The 23,103-nt window shown below is 32.7% G+C and overlaps 1 pseudogene; it reads left to right on the top strand.

The window, feature by feature from the left end:
- LOC143640837 (abnormal spindle-like microcephaly-associated protein) overlaps positions 1-23,103 on the top strand; it is a 48,535-nt pseudogene that overhangs the window by 5,601 nt on the left and 19,831 nt on the right.

Below are 23,103 nucleotides of genomic sequence, written 5' to 3'. Positions count from 1 at the left end.
CCATAGCACAATTTTACAAATAGGTACATTGAGACTTGAGTAATTTGCCCATTTTACAGTCAGTCAGTGATAAAGCTGGGGTTCTACCCCAGGTAATGTCAGTTTTGTGATCCTCATCCAAGCTGATGACCCGTTTCCTATTTAACTGAGGGAGTAGAAATATAGATGCTTCTCTATTTATTAAGGATTACATCCAATAAACCCATTATAATCGACCTTAACAAGAAAAGTTTCAATAAAATAGCAAAAACTGATAGAAGTGGATTCAACAATTTTAGGTGATGAATTGGAAATAACTAATAAAGCTCCTTTCAAAATGATGTTTTACTTCAGAAAATAACATTTAATTAAGTATAATCTATATGCAAAAATTATACAAATCAGTATATAACTCAGTGAATGATTACAAAGGGAACATTGACTCTATTAAGGAGTTTTGCTTAAAAGAAAATGTAAGCAACATAAGCATAGAGCATAGGCTGAAGGGATAAATGGTCAGTGAGTTCCACACTGTAAATCCAGTGATTATTTCTCAATTTTTTTTTTTTTTTGTATTGGGGATTGAACCCTGGTACATTTAACCACTGAGCCTCAATTTTTTCCTGTATTTTATTTGGAGGGTCTAGCCAAGTTGCTTAGGGTCTCCTTTAGTTGATGAGGCTGGCTTTGAACTCATGATCCTCCTTCCTTAGCCTCCCAAAGTGCTAGGATTACAGGCATGCACCACCATGCCTGGCTATTCTCAGTCTTCATCTTGAACTATTTGTAAACAGTTTGGAGCCTTGAACCTCTGTCTTCTTGGAACATTTTATCTTGCCATTCTCATTCTCCTGGTTTTCTTCCTTCTTCATTGACTGCTCCCTTTCAGTTTTCTTTGTGGGAAGTTTCTTATTTCCCTTACACTTTGGATTACAGAGGGCTAGTTATTAAACATTTTTATATTTTACTCATTCTCTTAATGATCTCATCTGTTATTTCTCAATAGTGAGGCCCAAAGCTGTGGAATTGTCCTTATTTGTGTTTCTCTCTCATCCTTTCTTTATAAACTCAAATGCAGATCTGATTCTAAACTCAGTCCACCAACAAATTTTCTCTTTCCTTCGAATATAATCATAATCTGATCACTTCCCACTCACCATTGAATGGCACCGTTTGGGCTAGTCTTTGTCATTGCAGGATGTGCAAACAGATCTCCTTGCTTTCACCCTTGACTTTTCCATAGTCTGCGTACCCACATACTACTTTTAAAATATTAGGGCTTGGACTGTTCAGTTCCATAACATCTAATGACTTCCTGTTGCAATGAAAGCCCAAATTCCTACAATGATTTACAGGTCCCTATAACATCAATATTATGACCTTTTGACTTTCCAGCCTCTTACTTTTCTCTTTCCCTTGCTCACTGTTTTTTACCACTTTGGCTTCCTTGTAGTCCTTGAAACTTCAAATATGCTGTGTCCTCAGGGTATTTGCAGTTTGTTGTTTTCTCTAACTAGAATGACCTTTTTATTTAGTTCACTCATCATCGTATCATGTTCAAAACAGTGACTTGACCCAGGTTCTCAAATGCTACCAAATATTTAGAGTCACAGTTTAAACTTAGGTTTTCCTAGCTACAACATAAATGGTTGTTTTTCACCATTCTTGTTAAACTGTTGGGGTTTAAATGGAAGAAAAGATAAATAAAAGTTTTTATTTGGGGTAACGACCAAGGATTATAGTAATGGCACAATGGGATTCACTGACTTCAAAGTTCTGTGCCAATGTATAATTATTAAAACAACTCTTCTGATTTTCCACTATGTGGTGTTTTTCTTCCTTGCTCAGGAAACTCCAATGGTGCTTTACTGTTATCAGATGATTTACAAAATTATTACTCTGTCATTTTAGGTCATCAGTTATAGGATCTCTGTTTATTTAGCCAGATATCTTTATTCACCATTCTGTCTGTGTATACTCTTACTAACATTCATATCTGTTTTTCTCTCATTAATTCAATCCTTTATTTCAAGTACTATAACCAACTTTTGTTAATACTGTTCTCTAATGAATTTCCCTCTAATTATATTCCCTTAGAAACTAATTACAGCTTATGTGACATCTTGAACCTACCTGTTAGTTCTATTTCTTGCTTTACTGTTTTTTGTAGATATGTTCTGATCCTATAACAAATTATTTGATTCTAAGAAACATATCCATTTTGGTCTCCTGCAAGGTATACAACAAATGATGAACAGAATGAATTCGTGAATGAATGAATGAACAAAGACCACTGAATTTTTGACACTCAAACCCATACCTGTTTTTGAGGCCGCCACATGGTTGAACCTCTTTGTTAGGTTTAGAGAGAACTGTACATATTTGGTATCTGATATATGAGCCCATAGAAGAGCCAGTAATTCACTAAGAGCTGCTCTAGCTTCTTTCTCTTCTGAAAAACAATTCTCCAGATATATTTCTTCAACACTAATGAGGCCCCTTAATAAAGCACATATTAAGTGTTCATACATTGTTTAGGCTCTGTTTTCCCAGGAAAAAAATATAATTTGTATCCTCAAGCTACTCCCAGTTTTAATGATTAAGCTCTGCCCAGGGAATTATTGAAGCATAGAAGCAGAGATGTTGTATGAATGGCAAATAATGTGATAAGGTACTAATGCAGGCTTCCTAATGAATAAAATGATTTCAATGCAGAGGGACTAGCTTGTTGAAGGTTGCAAAGTGAGTCTCCCTTTTATGTTTTAAATGTTCAAATAAAAAGAAAATTATAACTTAATAAATGTTATAACTTGATCATGTTCCTTATCTTCATAATAGGTATAGATTTGAGATTTCTCTAAAACAAGAGTAAGCAGCCTTTTTTAGGGATTTTTTTTTTAAAAATAACTTTTTAAATACCTTTATCTTATTTATTTATTTTTATGTGGGGCTGAGGATCGAACCCAGGGCTTCACACATGCTAGGCAAGTGCTCTTTCACTTGCCTACTACAACCCCAGCCCCTTTTTCTTTCATAGTTCAGATAATATTTTTGGCTATGCAGGCCATATTTCTATCACAACTGTTTAGCTCTGCCATTAACAATGTGCCTGTGTTCTAATAATTTTTTATTTATCGGCACTGAAATTTGGATTTCATGTAGTTTTTATGTCATCAAATATTATTCACTTCATTTCCCCCCATTCATTTACAAATGTAAAAACTATTCTTTGCGTATAGAACATACAAAAGAAGATTGTGCTGGATTTTACACATGGGCTATAGTTTGCTCTAATTAGGAAAGATGCTTACATTTAGTAGCAGAATATGCTGGTATGAAACCTGCTTTTGAGAGAGTGAACTGCTACTCCTATAGGTATTTGCTACTATGAATTTTATTGCCTTTTCCTTTATAATTACTTGCTATTTATTAATCATGTAAGCTATATACTTGGGAATCAGTCTGTTCTCATTCTTCACCACTTTCCTAGTGAGTTGGTATTAAGACTTATTGTTTCGACTATTAAAACAACTCTGCTCTGTTTCCTACCTTTGTTAAAAATTGTTTTATCATATCTAACTTGGCTAATAACTACCTTGTAGTTTTTTATCTTTAGTCATAACCCCATTCATTTTCTTGCTTATACTATTTTCAAAAATAAAGATGAAGGTGTTATTTCTTGAAATAAAATCTGTCACTGAAATAGAGGGTACTTCAAACTTGTTAATAGTGCAGGCTCTAGAACTTGACTACCCAGGTTCAAACCCCTGCTGCTTCCTAACTTATGTGACCTCTAAGCCCTAGAATCCTAATTATGTAAATTTTGGATAACTATAGTACTGTTTTCATAGATTTATTGTGATAATTATATGAGTGAAAGATTGATACTTAATAGCTCTTGGCATAGTATATTCAATTATTAGCTGCCACTATTATTAATATTTTTGAACTCTTCCCTTCCTCATCCAACTTCTTTTATGTAATTTCTTATATGTGTTTATTCTTTGTTGTATCCTTGTTATAGTTTTGTCAGCAAGCCATATCCCTTGTGCTTAATATTCACTTTAGGAGTTAGCACATGTATATTTTCATCCAGAAGGTCTTTTATGCCCCTTTTAAACTTTTTCTGTATTAGACTTAACTGCCTATAGGCTGTGACAATTATCTTTCTATTCTGTATTTTCCCTGTACCTAACACAGTCTGGAATATATGCACACAGTCAATTGTGGTTAAATCTGGACAGTAACTTCTGTAGACAAAAATTGAATGTATTGTTTTGGTCTGAAAAACATTCTAGATGTTGGTTTCATTGACTACTAAGTTCGTAATATTAGTATCTGAAGCATAGTAATTATTAAGTAATTGCTAAATGAATATGATTATGAAGAACCCATATTTTTAATTTTAAATGAGCTACCAACTTTGGGAATTTTATTTTTTAATGCTATTAATTTTGTTTTCTAATGTATTTTAGATTCAATGGCATTCAAAACACCTATTTCTAAAACAAACAAAAGGATAAAACCCACTGTTGCTGTGGCACAGTCTAATTTGACCTTCATAAAACCATTAAAAGCAGGTAAGTGCTTATTATATTTAAACTGAAAATATAGTTTATTATATTTAATCTGAAAAAGTGACATGGAATGAAGCATCAATTTCATTTCAAATGAAAATGAGTTTTTTTTAAAAAATTTGAATAAAGGCCTTGAAGAATTTTTAAAGTGTGTATGCAAATTATAATTAAGGTATTCTATCAGATTTTACTGAAATTGCTTTATGGTAGGTTAGGATTTTTAAATAATCAGGGAATTTTGTTTTATTCCCTATCATTTTGCTTGATCACATTTCATACCCAAAATGTTTTCAAGTCTTTGTAGCAAGTAGTGAAAAGCAAATATTGTTCAGTTTTTTTATTATGGTTTCACTAGTTTAAAAAAAAAGTTATTTTTCTATATATTGTACAGTAATTTACTAGAAATTTTTATATGTAATAATCTAGTTGTATTCTTAGATATTCCTAGACACCCAATGCCATTTGCTGCAAAAAACATGTTTTATGATGAGCGCTGGAAGGAAAAACAGGAACAAGGATTCACTTGGTGGCTAAATTTTATATTAACTCCGGATGACTTCACTGTAAAAACAAGTATTTCTGAAGGTAAACATTAAGTTAATGTTTAAATTTAATAATACTCTTGTTTTAGCAGACCAAAATTTGACAGGATTTGTCATTCTTTAATTAAATATACTTTACTTATTACGTTATATTTCACTAATTTATTGACTTAAGTTTTTAAGATTGTGTAGGTAATTTTTCTTACATAGGTTGACATGAATACATTTTCTGTACTAAAAGTACTGAAACTTGCTTTTTCTTTTTACCTTCCATTCTATCATTTTATCAGCCAATGTAAGCAGTCCTTTGTGGCCTGAACATTTTGGATGTATTGACTTCACTGTTAATACCTTAGTTTAAGGAGTAGGTCAGAACACTGCATAGTACAGGGACTGTGAGAGACAATTCAGATGAAATTTTAAAACACTGCAGTGTTTATTCTTAAAGAGAAGACTTGGGTGTGGGATAAGGTAGAAGCATGACACTCCGAAACATTTGAAAGATTTTCTTCTGAAAGAGAAAGAAATTAACTTTTGTCTATTCTTCATAGAAATTATAGGAATCCATTTCAGATAACTAAAATGATTTTAGTTATCAAACCATTGTGTAATCTTGCAAAATGGTGATTTCCCCATTGTTGCAGTGTTCAAACAGACCATATTTCACATTCACCAGAGAAACGTGTAGGATTTCTTCTATTAGATGCAGAGTCTCTGGTTTAATTCCTAGGTCCTTGATCCATTTTGAGTTAAGTTTTGTGCATGGTGAGAGATAGAGGTTTAATTTCATTTGGTGCATATAGATTTCCAGTTTTCCCAGCAACATTTGTTGAAGAAGCTATCTTTTCTCCAATGTATATTTTTGGCGCCTTTGTCTAATATAAGTGTAATCATATGATTCTGTGTTCTCTATTCTGTACCATTGCTTTGATGCCAATACCATGCTGCTTTTGTTACTATTGCTCTGTAGTATAGTTTAGGTTTAAGTTCTGGTATAGAGATGCCACCTGCTTCACTCTTCTTTCTAAGGATTGCTTTTGCTATTATTTTTCCAGTTGAATTTCATGACTTCTTTTTCTATTTCTATGAGGAGTATCATTGGGATTATGATTAGAATTGCATTAAATCTGTATAGTGCTTTTGGTAGTATGATCATTTTGACAATATTAATTTTGCCTATCCAAGAACAAGGTAGATCTTTCCGTCTTCTAAGGTCTTCTTTAATTTCTTTCTTTAGCATTCTATAGTTTTCGTTGTAGAGGTCTTACACCTCCTTTGTTAAATTTTGATTCTCAAGTATTTTATTCTTTTTTTGAAGCTATTGTAAACAGGATAGTTTTTCTCATTTCTCTTTCAGAGGATTTGTCACCGATATACAGAAATGCATTTGATTTATGGGAATTGATTTTGTATCCTGGTACTTTGCTGAATTCATTTTACTAGTTTTCTGGTGGGGTTTTTTTGGATCTTCTAGGTATAGAAGAATCATAGGCAAATAGTGCTAATTTGAGTTCTTCTTTTCCTATCTGTATCCCTTTAATTTCTTTCATCTAATTCCTCTGACCAGTGTTTCAAGAACTATGTTAAATAGAAGTGGTGAAAGAGGGCATCCCTGTCTTGTTCCAGTTTTTAGAGGAAATTCCTTTACTTTTTCTCCATTTCAAATGATGTTGTCCTGGGGCTTAGGCTTATCATAGATAGCTTTTATGATGTTGAGATATATTCCTGTTATCCCTATTTTTCTAGTGTTTTGAACATGTATAGGTACTGTATTTTGCCAAATGCTTATTTTGCATCTATTGAGATGATCATATGATTCTTTAAGTCTATTGATGTAATGAATTACATTTATTGATTTCCATATATTGAGTCAGCCTTGCATCCCTGGTATGAAACCCACTTGATCTTGGTACATTATCTTTTTGATATGTTTTTGTATTCAATTTGCCAGAATCTTATTGAGAATTTTTGCATCTATGTTCATTAGAGATATTGGTCTGAAGTTTTATTTCTTTGATGTGTCTTTGCCTGGTTTTGGAATGAGGGTGACATTGGCCTCACAGAATGAATTTGGAAGTGCTCCCTCTTTTTCTATTTCTTATAAATTATTTCAGAATAATTTATAGAGTATTGGTATTAGTTCTTTAGAACTCAATTGTGTATTCATCTGGTCCTGGGCTTTTTTTGGTTGGTAGGCTTCTGATGGCATCTTCTATTAATCTGTTTAAATTGAGTATATCATCTTGATATTCAACTTGGGCAACTCATATGCCTCTAGAAATTTGTCATTGCCTTTGATATTCTCTATTATATTGAAGTACAAGTTTTTAAAATAATATCTAATTATCTTCTGTATTCCTGTAGTGTCTGTTGTGATATTTCCTTTTTCATCACGTTCATTAGTAATTTGAATTTTCTCTCTCCTTCTCTTTGTCAGCATTGCTGAGGGTTTGTTAATTTTATTTATTTTTTCGAAGAACCAAGTTTTTGTTCTGTTAATATTTTCAATTGTTTCTTTTGTTTCAATTTCATTGATTTTGGCTGTGATTTTAAATATTTCCTTAAATATGTCTTCTACTGCTTTTGGTGTTGATTTGTTGTTCTTTTTCTAAGGCTTTGAGATGTAATGTTAAGTCATTTATTTGTTGACTTTTTCTTCTTTTAAGGAATGAACTCCATGCAATGAACTATTCTTAGAACTGCTTTCATAGTGTTCCAGAGATTTTGATATGTTGTATCTGTGTTCTCATTTACCTCTAAGAATTTTTTAATATCCTCCTTGATGTCTTTTGCAACCCATTGTTCATTTAGTAGCATATTATTTAGTCTCCAGTTATTGGAATAGCTTGTATTTCTTATTTTATCATTGATTTCTAATTTCATTCCAGTATGATCTGATAGAATACAGGGTAGTATCTCTACTTTTTTGTATTTGTTAAGAGTTACTTTGTGGCATAATATATGGTCTGTTTTAGAGAAGGATCCATGTGTGTTTAGAGAAGAAAGTATATTCTCTCATTGAAGGATGAGATATTCTATATATGTCAATTAAGTCTAAGTTATTGAGTATATTATTGAGTCCTATATTTTCTTTGTTCAGCTTTTGTTTGGAAGACCTATCCAGTGGTGTAAGAGGTGTGTTAAAGTCACCAAAATTATTATGTTGTGGTCAGTTTGACTCTTGAACTTGAGAAGAGTTTGTTTGATGAACATAAATGCTCCATTATTTGGGGCATATATATTTAAAATTGTTATGTCTGGTTGGTATATGGTTCCCTTGAGCAGTGTGAAATGTTCTTCTTTGTCCCTTTTGATTAACTTTAGCTAAAGTCTACTTTATTTGATATGAGGATGGAAACCCCTGCTTGCTTCTGCAGTCCATGTGAGTGGTATGGTTTTTCCCAACCTTTCACCTTCAGTCTGTGTATGTCTTTTCCTATGAAATGAGACTCTTGGAAACAGAATATTGTATTGTTCGGTCTTTTTTTTTTTTTTTTTCAATCCAATCAGCTAGCCTATGTCTTTTGATTAGTGAATTTAGGCCATTAACATCAGGGTTATTATTGAGATATGATTTGTATTCCCAGCTACTTTTGTTTATTTTTTTTATTTAACTTGACTTGGTTTTCCTTTGATTAGCTTTTCCTTTAGTGTAATATCTACCTTTGCTGATTTTTATTGTTGTTTTTCATTTTCTCTTCATAAAATAGTTTGCCAAGGATGTTCTGTAGTAGAGGTTTTCTAGCTGTAATTCTTTTAACTTTTGTGTATCATGGACGATTTTTATTTCATCATCAAATCTAAAGCTTAGTTTTGCTGGATACAAAATTCTTAGTTGGCATCCATTTTTTTTTCAAAGCTTGATATATGTTGTTATAGGATCTTCTAGCTTTCAGGGTCTGGGTTGAAAAAATCTGCACATAACCTAATTGTTTCTCCCTATATGTAATCTGATTCCTTTCTCTCGTGGCTTTTAATTTTCTCTCCTTATTCTGTATTTTAGGCATTTTTATTATAATGTACCTTGGTGTGAATCTGTTGTGATTTTGTACATTTGATGTCCTGTAAACCTCTTGAATTTGGTTTTCCAATTCGTTCTTTATGTTTGAAAATTTTTCTGCATTATTTCATTGAATAGATCGTTCATTCCTTTGTTTTGGAACTGTGCCTTCCTCTATCCCAATAAGTCTTCAATTTGGTCTTTTTATGCTATCCCATATTTCTTGAATGTTCTGCTCATGGTTTATTACCATTTTCAACTTTGTGATCTACATTCTTTTCAAGATTATATATTTTTTCTTCATTGTCCGAGGTCCTGTCTTCCAAGTGGTCTAATCTGTTGGTGATGCTTTCAATTGAACTTTTAATTTGTTTCTTTCATTTCAAGGATTTTTTTTGAGAGAGAGAGAGAATGAATTTTTAATATTTATTTTTTAGTTTTCGGTGGACACAACATCTTTATTTTATTTTTATGTGGTGCTGAGGATCAAACCCAGCACCCCACATATGCCAGGTGAGCGCGCTGCCGCTTGAGCCACATCCTTAGCCTCTCATTTCAAGGATTTTTGTTTGGTTTTTCTTTAAAACTTCTATCTCCCTATTGAAGTAATCTTTTACTTCCTGTATTTGCTTATGTAGCTCTTTGTCAAGATGATTTTTTTTTTTTGCTGCCTGTATTTGCTCTCTTATATCATCCTTTAATTCACAAAACATTTTAACTATATACATCCTGAACTCCTTCTCTGTCATTTCATCTGCTGTGCTGGCCATGGATTCTAATAATGTGGTATCTTCATTTGTTTGTGGCACCTTCTTCCCTTGTCTTTTCATGTTGCTTTTGTGTCTTCCTTTTTAGCTCTGTGAATCCAAGGCGTTACCATTTTTATCCCATAGGCTTATAGTGCCCCTGTAGTGTTCCAATACCTCTCCTGAGGGAAAGGACAATGTTACCAAATATAAACAAAATACCACCTAAAAACAAATATTTGTTATTAAGATATTTACAGGTTGGTCACAGTGTACAGAAATGGTAAATTCAAGTATTATCTACAATATAATCAGTAGGTTTGTAAAAGGGTTTATAGTTTCTGATGGTGGGCAAAGAACCTGGGGTGTAGGAAGATATGTTGAGGAGGTATGAGATGAGGATATAGAGTTAATCTTAGGATGTGTGAAAGAGAAATCTAAAGAAGAATGTTAGTAGCAGGAGAATAGAGAGGAAGTAATTTGGGGTAGACAAGTAAGAGGAAAGACATAGAATACATAAAACAAACACATGTATATTAAGAAAAATTTAAAAATGTTAAAATAATAAAAATTGGAGAGAAAGAAAAAAAAAGAATATACAACACAACAGTAATATACTATTCAGTCATACCAGTCCTCAATATCCTAATTCATGCAAAGTACTTGCTTTCACATATGTTGGGGATGTGAGAGCAGGAGAATAAAGAGGGAGAAGAAAGAAAAAAAATCTCAAAGGAAGAAATAAGGATTGTTTTGGTTGGAGATGAGAATCTTTCCTGCTTCCCTTCTCATCCAGTAGGTGGGGTTGTCTGTTCTTAGTTGATATCTCTGCTCTCACGATGGTGTGGGTTACCAGGGTGTGAGGGTTGGTCTTGTGTGCAGGGCACCTGGAAGTGGGATTTGGCACTCCAGTTGGGAGACTGCACCTCAAGGATCTCCTTTGGCATCTATCTGCTCCTGTCATGTGGGTGCTGGGTCTTATCTCCTTATCTCACCTGTAGACCTCAGAGTTCCTGCCCTCTAAATTAGTCTCTAAAGTGTATCTCCCTCCCCCCTCCCTTTCTACTTCCTAATCAGGAGCCTTTCTCCAGAGGTTCTTGTATGTTGCACTCTGGTGGCTGTCATAGAGGGCTGTTTTTTATTGCACTGTTCCAAGTTAGCAGCTGCTGGCGATTGGGAGGAATTAGAAAACTATGGGTACGTGGTTATTTGGTGTTCCAAACTGGTAGTTGCCCCAACTAAAGATGGTGATGAAGATGACCCAAGATGGAGGCAGCTGCTTTCTGCGATGGGGTGTTGGGAAGGGTGGGGTGCGGTAGCCAGGAGATGTGTTGTGATTGGTTTAGATGAGCTCTGTAGCATGCAATGTTGCAGCTCTCAGCTTTTTTTCAGAGCTTCTGATGTCCCCAGGTGCAGGTCGGCTACTGCAAATAGGGGACTAAGACAGTAGTTGCAGAGTCCCAAGATGGAAGCGACAGAGGGAGCCTCACATTGGTAGATGGGGGTCCACGTGGGAGTGGCGGCTGGAGTTCCTGCTCATGGGTAGCAGCTGTACTTCGTGGGAGCGGCGTCTGGGAATTCTGCGCTGGTGCTGATGCCAGTGGTCCCACTAAGGCACCTTGTGACCTCCGTGAGCAAGTAGTCAGGAGTCGGAAGTCCTTTTCTAAAGCTGAGGCCTGGGGCCTTGCGGGCAAAGAGGCTGTGATTACTGCTCAGGATCAGCTATGGGGGGTCCTCTATCACTCTCAGCAAAGCAGTATTCCCACAGGCTGAGACCCCGGTCATGGAGCGACACAGAATGCTGCCTCCCTCTGGTCTACCATCTTGGATCTGAGCAAAAATCACATTCTTTAGGAGCTTAACTTTTTTTTTATTAATTTATAAAAATGATGGAAAATAAGCCAGTTCAAAGTTCATTTAATATTCTGGATTAGAGAAGCTAATATTTAAAATGTTGGTGGTAGCAGGTAGTGCTAACAGGTTGTGGAGATATATTGGCCCAAGATACTTAGTGAATGATGACAACTACATTTTAAGATTAGAGAATCAGAAGAAAACTTGGAAGGAGTGGGAAATGGATTCCATTTTTATCATCTTAAGTTGGATTTTATTGCTGAATTTAAGAATTTTATGATATGTTTTAACCAGAAACATTTATCCTTTTTTTTATTACCCAGTAAATTCTGCTACTCTTCTTTTGGGAGCGGAGAATCAACATAAAATAAGTGTTCCTAGAGCGCCTACAAAAGATGAAATGTCTCACAGAGCTTATACTGCATGGTGCAGGTTGAATATATTACGCCCCACAGCATGCTGTTTATTTACATCTGAAAAAATTGTTAAAGCTATTAAAAAGCTTGAAATTGAAATTGAAAATAGGCAGTTAATTGTTCAAAAAGATAAACACCTCTGGAAAGATATTGGTAAGAAGGTTACTGGTTAATTTTTTAAATTTTGCATTTAGTCCCTGCCCCCAGTTTTATTGAAGGAAGTATAATTGACAGATAAAAATTGTATATATTTAAGATATACAGTGTGATGTTAATATGCATATATATTGTAAGATGATAACTACAATGTAGCTGATTAACATATCTAGCACCTTACATAGTTACGTTTGTGGGGAGGATGGGTTGGTTGAGGACATTTAAGATGTATTCTTAACAGATTTCAAGTTTGTAATTCAGCTTTGATAACTATAATCACAATACTATACAGTAGATCTCTAGAACTTATTCATCTTGCATAAATGAAACTTTGTACCCTTTTGATAAGCATCTCCTCAGCCCTTGGCAACCACCATTCTCTCTGCTTCTGTGAATTCAATGTTTTTAGATTACATGTGCAAGCAAGATAATACAGTGATTGTTTTTCCTTTCCTGGCTTATTGCACTTAACATAATGTCCTACAGGCTTATCCATGTTGTGAAAAAAGACATATTTCCTTCATCTTAGAGGCTGAATAGTATTTCATTATGTGTATAGACACAACCCATTTTCTTTATTCTTTCTTTCATTGGTGGATACTTAGATTGTTTCCACATCTTGGCTATAGTGAATAATGCTACAATAAATATAAAAATAAAATTATCTCTTCCAGACACTGATTTCATTTTGTGTGTGTGTGTGTGTGTGTGCGTGTGTGTATGTGTATGTGTGTGTATAGATAGATAGATAGAGATATTTTTTGTTTCAAAGCTAAATTTACTTGCTTTAGCTTTTCTGCCCCAAATCTCACATACATAAATATAATAATGTATAGTTAACAATAGAAGTATTTTTCATATAGACAATATGCTTCATATAAGTGATTATTCTTTTTTTTCCACTGATATCTTTTCCATGGAATTTTATCCTCTTTATTTAATTAGTGATCTGAACTTGTCTTTCTTTTTATCTATATTTCAGGAGAACGTCAGAAAGTCTTGAACTGGCTATTATCCTATAATCCTTTGTGGCTTCGAATTGGCGTAGAGGTGAGGATATGTTTTAGTTTTAAACAGTTTATTTTTCAATTATATACTTAGAATATTCTTTAATAAAATGTGGTTTTACTCATAGAAGTTATAAAATTATTTGTTTAGCTTGATTCATCTTCAATATAAAATATAAGGTCAACTAGGAAATACTGATTAGATAAGTAGACCATGTCATTATTTATTATTGACATATTGTTACAGAGTAATTTATTTCTATGGTCTTTTTCTTCTTTCTTTCTTTTTTTTTTGTATTGGAGATTGAACACTTTACCATTGAGCCACACCTACAGCCTTTTTTTATTTTTTATTTTGAGACAAGTTCTTGCTAACTTGTTTAGGGCCTTGCTTAATTGCTAAGGCTGGCCTCAAACTGCCTCAGCCTTCCAAGCCACTTGGGATTACAGTTGAGTCACCACCATGCCCAGCTACTTCTGTAGTCTTTTAAATATACATAATGTGATCTTGGCTGTAATGAACCTATAGTATAGTAAACTAATTTTTTGAACATTTATAAATGAAAAGACTAGGCTGTTTAAAACATATTTTCTAATTTAAGTCTCTTTAAATCTCAATGAGATGTGTATTATTATTTTTACTTCTCTAACAAAGTGAAAGCTATGATATTAAGTGACTTGTAAAATGCTAGTAATTGGTCAAGCATTGTACCTACAACTGTCTGAGCCAAATCACAACTTTCCAATTATTTGATGGACTACTACTTAAAAAACGTCATCCAGATTTGAATTATTACATAGTACTTGTTAACTATTATAAAATTTTGAATAATTAGGGTTCTGTTATACTTTCATGATATCTGTAGTTGCATGGTTATAATTAAATTTGAACAATGTTTCTATACTTTTTAAAATTTTTGGTACTGGAGATTGAATCCAGCAGTACTCTACTCCAATACTTTTTATTTTTTATTTAGACTGGGTCTTGCTAAGTTGCTGAGGCTGGCCTCAAATTTGTGTTCCTCCTGCCTTAGCCTCCAAGTAAATGAGATTACAGGTATATACCACTGCCCCCAGCAATGGTATATACCTGTAATATTCCTTTAACTTAAAGGAAAAATTTTAAACATAAATGTAAAAGCTCCTTGTCAGATGCTTAAAAATTTATCTAAGTTCTAAGTTTTGTCCTTTTTTTGTGAAGTAAACATTTAAAAATGCATAAACTATATATGTATAGTTTTAAAGGGTTATTTATTGAATGACTATGTCATTTCCTTACTGTTTAGGATATAGACTATTACCAGTTCTTTAGAAGATTGTTGTCTACTCTTCTCCAATAGCGTTTCATTCCTTTTTTGAGGTAGTATGATTCTGACTTTAGGTTTTAACTTTTTGTTTTTAGACAATTTATGGTGAACTCATATCTTTGGAAGACAATAGTGATGTCACAGGGTTGGCTATGTTTATTCTGAATCGCTTGCTTTGGAATCCTGATATAGCAGCTGAATATAGACACCCTACTGTTCCTCATTTATACAGAGATGGTAAACATTACTGCTTCCTTTGCATTTTCTCCACACTATGCACAAATGGCTTCTGGTTATTCTTCCTGTTTTTATTTATGTTTTACTTTCTTAAAGAAACCAGTCTAAATAGGTCTGTTTCCACTGCCTTCCTTTCCCTTATTCCCATTATTCCTCTTCACTATGTATAATTATTACTACTATTTTTTGTCTCTATCCATCTTCTCCCTCCAATAGATTATAAATCCTATTCAGATTATATTTGTCATGCTTTGCTACTGTATATATAGTGCCTAGGACAAAGCTTGCAAATAGTAGGTGCTCCGTAAATGTCAGTTGAATGAATCCAGCTAAATCTCCTCATGTGCCCATTTTCCTTATCCATGAATTGAAAATATTAAATGGTACCTCTTATGTAGAGTTGTTGTATAGGTTTATTGAATTCATATATGTAAAACACTAAGAAAGGCACATAGTGTGATTTTTTTATTTGTTTGCTACTACTTTTTTTATGTTTTAAGTGAAACTTGCCTTTCATGGATGAATTTGTTATTATTTTTTTTTAATATTTTTTTCTAAGATCATGAAGAAGCTTTGTCCAAGCTTTTTCACATTGAAAAAGTTGTTGTTGTTGGTATGCTAAGCTTTTCAGACTTATTGATCATGATCCTTGTCTCTTCTGTAAAGATGCTGAATTCAAGGTATAATTTTCATTTTATCTTATATATTTCAAATTTCCCATTTAAGACTTTTGTTGATCTTGTGGCATATTTTCTGTTTAGAAAGAACATTAACTTTGTTTTTTTTAATTTTTTTTTAGCTGTTGATGAACCTTTATTTTATTCATTTATTTATATGTGGTGCTGAGCATCAAACTCATTGCCTCACACATGTGGGGCAAGTACTGTACCACTGAGCCACATCCCCAGCCCAGAAAGAACATTTCTAGAGACTAATATGTTAGAATATAATATGAATGAATGTTTATTTAGTGAATTCCATCAGTAATTCTACCTTTCCTGATTTTTTGTTGGTTAACCTTTCACCAGTACATCATTATTACTCTTAATTTTGACATGAAAATGAACTAAACTATGTTTCTAAGAAATTAATTTTGAGGGAAATTTCTTACCTAATTTTGATGTAGTATATTATCAAATTAATGCTAGGTTTTGTAGTATGTTATTAATTATGAGCAAATTTTAAAGAGAACATTAAATTGAAAATGTATGATATTTGCAGTATTAACATTTGATATGAAACTGAAAATCTTTTTATACTATAATTAATTTTATGTCTATATTTACAGAATGACCAAAAGGATTTGCTTTTATTATATAAAAAGTTATACTATTGAAATATTATATCTGCAACCTGTTTCTTTGTAGGCTAGTAAAGAAATCCTTCTGGCTTTTTCACGAGATTTCCTAAGTGGTGAAGGTGATCTTTCCCGTCACCTTGGCTTTTTGGGATTGCCTGTTAGCCATGTTCAGACACCATTTGATGAATTTGATTTTTCTGTTACAAATCTTGCTGTAGATTTGCAGTGTGGAGTGTGTCATGTGTAAGTATAAGAAATAGAATCATTTTGCTAATGGAATAGACCAAATTTTTTTGGAAAATGTTGTACTCTGTACTTATAAATATATATATATATATATTTGTTCTTTCTTGTAATGGAATAAATTTAGGGTTGAAAAAAATTGAGATTTCTCTTTCAAAAAATGATATCAGTTTTATGCCTAGAAACTTTTCTCCTATCACACTTTTTTTTTTCTGTTGGCATGTGACTTGAGTACATGCTCTGCAGTACATGGTTAGGAACTACTGATATCTCAGAAAAGGACTGGGAAAGAGCATGAAACTAATTAAAACATTAAACACTTAAATACATTTTATGTCAACAGTAGCTTCATGAGTTCCATTATCATTTCAGACTAGCTTTAGTAGCATTTACTTTGTTTTAATGTTTGATTAAAATCAGATGAAGTGATAGAATGACTTGCCCAAGTTTTATAGAGTAAAATGGAGATATAGACTCTTTTAAGCCTGACTTTAAATTACAGAATATTTACCAAATAATAAACTGGAATCCCTCACAGTTGGCTATGATTTTAGTAATGGATTGCTTATTTCAGCTTTGGAAGGCCTGACTTTGACCATGTACTTCAGTTAGTCTCTTTAGAATTTCTGGATTGGAGACAATAGTCTTATTTCTAGGGAACTCTCCAATATGTTATACCCTTATCAAGGAAACACTTTGGGAGTTAAAAAAGAGAGAGAGAGAGAGATTTAGTTATAGATGGGCACAATATCTTTATTTAATTTAGTTACTTCTATGTGGTGCTGAGAATCAAACCCAGTGCTTCACACATGCTAGGCAAGTGCTCCACCACTGAGCTACAGCCTCAGCCTCATTATGTATTTTTTATGTGTATGTGAATTTCAAACCAGCCAGTTAAACTGGTAATGGGTTGGTCTATTGTTGCAGAAATGTTTCCTACATTGATTGGTCTAGGATGATCTTAAGTCATTTTCTAGCCTTTAGAAACTATGATTCTGTAAATAATTTGGTCACCTTTTAGTTATATACAACATCATATGAGGCTTGCTTTTTCTATGGAAATATTGCCTATTGTGTAGTGGATAAAATATTGGTAACCTAGATGATATTAGGAATTTGAATTCAAGCTCTGGAGTACATGTCTTTTTTAGGTAGACATTCAAATATGTTTATAGTATGCATTACTATTATACACACACAGAGAGAAAGAGAATTCGACCAACTGTTGTTATGGAAACTGATGAAACAAGATTTTAATTGCTGTCTTATTTCTGTCATAGCAGTATATGATGATGAATTAGATCAATTAAATTAACTTCCTCCTGGACCTTTGTTTCTTTCTCTGTAAAAAAAAAGGCCACTAATACCTGACTATGGGATTTACCATGATAACTAAAATAAAAACAAAAACAAAAAAAAACACTTAACTTGATTAATAGATTATAGCACACCTTAATACATGCCTCCTTCTTCTTATCCTTCCTCTCCTTCCTTTTTTTCTTTCTCTGAAGAAGTTTATTATTTCGTTGATATGTATGTATATTTTTGTGTATGTTTCAATTTTCTTATCATTTTATTCATGAATTTCTATATTTAAAAATTAAAAATGAAAAACAGCTACTCATTAACTATGGAGCAATACAGTTTTGAGGTAGTTATTTGGAGTCTTTTTGACCTTAGTCTCTTTAAACTCTTGGGATTTATGTGGGTAATAACTATTTTTAAATGAATATTTCTTTTCACATATATTGTTACATAGCAAATTCATCTGAAAATTTCTTTACTACTAGGCGAACCATGGAACTTCTCACATAGAACTGGAATCTTTCAAAGAAACTCAGGATTCCTGCAATAAGTCGTCTTCAAAAAATGCACAATGTTTACATTGTTCTTCAAATTCTTAAATCATGAGGAATTCAATTAAGTGATGAACATGGTAAAAACTGAACAGAGAAATACTTATTCTCATTCTCATTGAATATTGGTATATATATATATATACATGAATCATGCTAATGGACTGCATTTTTATTGGCAGGAAATTCAATCCTATCTAAGGATATTGTGGATAGGCACAGAGAAAAGACTCTTGCATTGCTTTGGAAAATTGTATTTGCTTTTCAGGTATTATACATTTGGCACATTTTGTGTTTTTTTTATTTTTCAATTTTGATTACTAGTTTATAAAAGAAATTTGAATCAAATAAACACAATAATAACTGCCACTTATTAGAATTTATTCTGTCTCAGGCCTGTGATAATTTTTGTATGTATTCTATTTAAATATTTCTCACACATGCATTAGGTCTTGTTAAGTCTCCTTCACAGGTGAGGAAACTGAAGCTCAAGTTTATATCATTGATAGGTGGAACTGTGCTGAGAATCTAAGCTTGTGTGGCCCCAAATCTCATTTTCTTAACCACTAGATATTTTATCAGTGTAGATTGTAGGATGGCGATGTACCTTAGTAGAAGAGTGCTTGCCTTGCCTAGCATGTATGAGGTCCTTAAAGAAAATGTAGATTTTTCTGTACTTTGGGAATTTTATTTTTGGATTTTAAAATTTCTGATTAGGTTTTATTTTTTTAACCTGCAGTTGATCAAAATACAGAATAGATACTTTAATTCTGTAGGTCAAAAATAACATGATGTGGAACTAGAGAGAACAAAGGGGAAAAAAGGGGGGATAGGGTGGGGAATCTCATGAAAATAGAAGACCAGTATAGTAGAGGAAAGTGAGGCAAGAAAGGAGAAGGCAGGAGAGGAGGAAAAGGGGAGAAGGGTACTAGGAAATGGCATTGACAAATCATGTTATGGGTATGTATGAATATGTAACAATGAATCCCACTAATATGTACAATATAAAGCACCAATAAAACATTAAAAATATAAACTAATATATGAAAAATTAAGGAATTTATCCTTTTTTATATGTTTCAGGTGGATATTTCCCTTAATTTAGAGCAATTAAAGGAAGAAATTCACTTTCTAAAATACACACACAGTATAAAGAAATCATTGTCTGCAGTGTCGTGCTGCTCTCATGCTATTATTAAGAAAAAAGACAAAAGAGTGGTTTCTTTGAACAGTATAGTGAAAATGTGAAATTATTGATGGCCTGGGTAAATGCAGTTTGTGCCTTCTATAATAAGAAGGTAAAGTTTTTTTTGTGGTTGTTTTTGTTTTAATTCACTATCTTTAAATAATTTTGGTTGATGTTAATTAAGCTTAATGCATAAAATATTTTCTTACATTTCTTAAATAATGAAATTTTTAGATTTAAGCAGATTTTTCCTCACATGAATGATTATATTGTTATATGCTAGATTTTAACTAATCTAAGTTGTCACCAATTGGAAAATGCATTATGTAAGTTTTATATATCACTAAGGGGGAAAAATGCCCTTAATTAAGCATTTATACAGAACTGGTATATGATGTCCATTTTGTTATTATATTTTTGTTTAAAATGGCTATCAAGTGTAGTAGAAGCATATGCAGAATTCATAAGAGAAAACTGTGATGTTCCAAAGTATGTACATTAAGTAAACTTTGTTTAGGCATTGAGTATATAGTGCTGTTGGCCATGCTTTGTTTCTGACTGAATCAGAAAAATACATAGAACAATGCCATCTACAGACTGATGAAAATGTTGGACCAGAGACTCACAGCAACTTAACTGTATCTTTCCCCCCTGAGAAGTGGTCAGTATTCCCTATTCAGCGTTCACGGATAATGAGAATTGACTATAATTACTGTATTTTCTTAAGAGAGCTATAACAAATTACTGCAAACTAGACCTTTATTCTATTAACAGCTCTAGAGACTTGAAGTCTGATATCATGCCTGAGAAGGGAATATGCTCTCACTGAAGTCTCTAGGGAACTGTGTCATGTTCTTAAGTACTGGTGGTTGCCAGCAGTGCTTGGTAGTTTTTGACTCATCTGTGCATTATTTCAGTCTCTGCCTCTTCCCATCTTATGGAGTTCTCCTTGTGTTTCTGTCTGTGTGTCTCTTTCTTGTTAAAAGGACACCAGTCATAATGGATTAAGAACTCGCCCTACTTGTATGACCCCATGTCACTTAATTATATCTATAATGACCTTGTTTCCAAATAAGGTCACATCCTGAGGTTCTGGGAAGGATGTGAAGTTTTGATTGATACTATCTAATCCAAGACAGTAATAATATAAAATCCTACTTTTGAAATGGTTAAGATTTAATATTTGAGAATTTGGCTGTGCATATGGTATACTAGATTCTCTTAACAATTAGTGTGATACTCTTTAACTACTAAAAGGTTATAATGTTCTATGAAAGCTTATGTGAGTATTTAAAAACAAGTAATTATTTTTCTGGTATTTCCAAGCAGGTAGAGAATTTTACAGTGTCTTTCTCAGATGGCCATGTGTTATGTTACCTTATCCATCACTACCATCCTTGGTATGTGCCTTTTGATGCTATATGTCAGTGTACTACTCAAACTGTGGAATGCACACAAACTGGTTCAGTTGTATTAAATTCTTCCTCTGAATCTGATGACAGTACTCTGGACATATCTCTTAAATCATTTGATCCTGGTTAGTCCTTTTTTGTTGATCAACCTTTCTGATTCTTTGCCATGTCTGATTTTGGGCTATAGCATTCTAATTTCTTTCTTTCTTTCTTTCTTTCTTTCTTTCTTTCTTTCTTTCTTTCTTTCTTTCTTTCTTTCTTTCTTTTTCTTTACTCACATGATAGAAAATACTTCAGAACTCCACAAAGAACTTCTGGAAAATGAAAAGAAAATTTTTTATTTGGTCAGGTCTGCAGTTAGAGACCTTGGTGGAATACCTGCTATGATTTGTCATTCAGATATGTCAAATACAATTCCAGATGAAAAGGTAAATAAGGGTTTCTTAAACTCTTAATAAGTCTCAGAATATAACAGTGAGTATATATTCTCTGTTGATCTTCTGTATTCATCTTTTGTGTTTTTTTAGGTGCTTATTACCTATTTGTCATTTCTTTTGTGCAAGGTTTTTAGATCTTCGTAAAGAAATAAGAGCTCCTCGACTTATACAGACAGCATGGAGAAAATATAAAATAAAAACAGAACTAAAGCTCTATAAGGTAATCCTAGAAAATGAAGACATATGAATTGTACTTTAAAATATGCTAGTTTTTTTTTTTAAATGGTGCTGTTGATCAAACCCAGGACATACTTAGCTAATGTTCTATCACTGAGCTACTATACAGCCTCCAGTTGATTGGTTCTTGATGTGAATTTTATATTTACTAATATATGAAGTTAAAAAGATAAATTTAATAATTGCATGTATGTGTTTTGAGGTGACATGGTCTGAATATTCTAATCACTACTATTTCCTTAATTTGATTCCTTTCCACCTCTGTCCACCTTTTCACTTAGTCTGCCCTAGGGCATGGGGAATAATGTTGTCTGCTTTGTAAATTTGTGAAGAATAACTTAGGGATGCTTGACTCAGCTCTTCTTACAGCAGGACTCTCCTTTTGATTTTTTCAAGTTGTGTTCTGTGAGGCTTATCCTAGTGCTAGTGTTGATTGGGTCTGGACATCAAGTGTCTGATTTTGTAGTAATTAACAAGACCATTTTGTTTGTCCTGAGACCATTTTTCAGTTTATCCTTTATAAAGCAGTACTTTGGTGTCCATTATTTTATTTTTCAAAATGTTTAAGATCTGGACACAGGGATAGAGATGTTATTTATTGCTTTCTTTTGTGATCCCAACAGTACAAAATTTTTCATTAACATAAAATAGCTTCATTCTTAGGTTCTGAGAAAAATGCCATTTTTAATAATCTGAGAAATGGTCTCTTGACCAGTTGAGCACAACAGATTATTTTAACCCTTTCAGCTTCCTACCTACTAACCAATATTATACTTAATATTTAGAAAACCAACAATAATAGAACAAGTAGTCATCGTCTAATAAAATTTTTCATAGATATTTCAGAAATAGGTTACATTCATTATTGCTCCTCAAATTTTTAATTACAGTAAATTTATATTTATGGCCAGTTTTCAGTAACTATCTAAAACAACTAACATTTTGGCAACTACAAAACATAACCTGCTTTCCCATACAGTGTCTGACTTAGAAAGAATAATACCTGAAATAATTTGCTCTTGCCCAAAGTCCTGTAGTAACTTAATTAACTTAAAAAAATTATCATATAAGGAATAAAGTCTTAAATAATTAAGTATTTAATTCACATTTGCTGGTTTTGTTTTGTTTTTTAAGGAGAGAGACAAAACTGCAAGAATTATTCAGTCAGCTGTAATAAATTTTCTAACCAAACAACGAGTGAAAAGAAAGATTAATGCAACACTGGTCATTCAGAAATATTGGAGAAGAGTCTTAGCACAAAGACAATTATTAATGTTAAAAAAGGAAAAACTGGAAAATGTATAGAATAAAGCAGCAATGGTCATTCAGGTATAGTATCCTGAACAAATTTTTTTAACTTAAACATTTCTAGTAACATTTTAAAGGAAGAAGGAAAAATATAACAAAATCTTCAATGATTAAATATTAGAATTCTTTTTCTAATATTGTCTCTTAATATCCAAAGATGATTGATTCCAGGACCCCTTTGTGAATACCGAAATCTGCAATGTATATGATTTGCATATTATCTATGTACATCTTCCTGTATATTTCAATTTTCTATATTACTTATAATACCTAACACAATATAAGTGCCGTATAAATGGTTAG

This window comes from Callospermophilus lateralis, unplaced genomic scaffold (genome assembly GCF_048772815.1).
Source record: "Callospermophilus lateralis isolate mCalLat2 unplaced genomic scaffold, mCalLat2.hap1 Scaffold_66, whole genome shotgun sequence".
NCBI lineage: Eukaryota > Metazoa > Chordata > Mammalia > Rodentia > Sciuridae > Callospermophilus > Callospermophilus lateralis.
Note: the sequence above shows the minus strand (reverse complement) of the source record. Positions and strands in the feature narration are given on the sequence as shown.